Source organism: Orycteropus afer, unplaced genomic scaffold (genome assembly GCF_000298275.1).
Source record: "Orycteropus afer afer isolate SDZICR_OR568_19922 unplaced genomic scaffold, OryAfe1.0 scaffold00084, whole genome shotgun sequence".
In the NCBI taxonomy this organism is placed as follows: Eukaryota; Metazoa; Chordata; class Mammalia; order Tubulidentata; family Orycteropodidae; genus Orycteropus; species Orycteropus afer.
Window position 1 is genome coordinate 2,031,879 of NW_006921671.1, and position 553 is coordinate 2,032,431.

At 51.9% G+C, this 553-nt stretch overlaps 1 non-coding gene across 1 annotated transcript; it reads left to right on the forward strand.

Annotated features, from left to right (window-relative positions):
• Window positions 1-338: 338 nt before the first annotated feature.
• On the forward strand, window positions 339-410 carry TRNAA-CGC. The gene has a single exon. It is a non-coding gene; the product is annotated as a tRNA-Ala (tRNA).
• Window positions 411-553: the final 143 nt, after the last annotated feature.

Below are 553 nucleotides of genomic sequence, written 5' to 3' on the forward strand. Positions count from 1 at the left end.
AGTCCGGGTCCGGCGGGCTCTTCAGATGTTGTTTCTCCTCTAGCCGCGGTTGGAGCTTGATCCCTCCTTATTCCCCTGTGCAAGGCGCCCTGCTGGAGGGCTTGCGAGCAGGTTCTCCCTGTGGCCCCGACTGTGGGGTCCGTATTTGGCCGCTGGCTTATTGAGTGGGGATCTGGGGTCTTTAGCAGCAGGAACGTAGCTTCAAACAGGATTGGGTAGGATAGAAATGTGGTTCAGATGCTTTCGGCAGAAGAAACTTTTGAAAACTTACCACTGTAATTTGAGTCGAGCTAAGGCATCTCAACGAATAGCTGCACCAGAAAGTCGTTTCTCGGCTGGGGGATGTAGCTCAGTGGTAGAGCGCGCGCTTCGCATGTGTGAGGTCCCGGGTTCAATCCCCGGCATCTCCAAACAGCCTGTTTGTTTTCGACTTTTTCTTCCTTCTTTTGTATACTGGTACACCATACCCCATTGCCTGTATGTGCGTTTTGCACTTCTTACTCAAGGGCACCCAATAATTGTCCTAAAGAGAGGCTGAAAATACCAGGGAAGC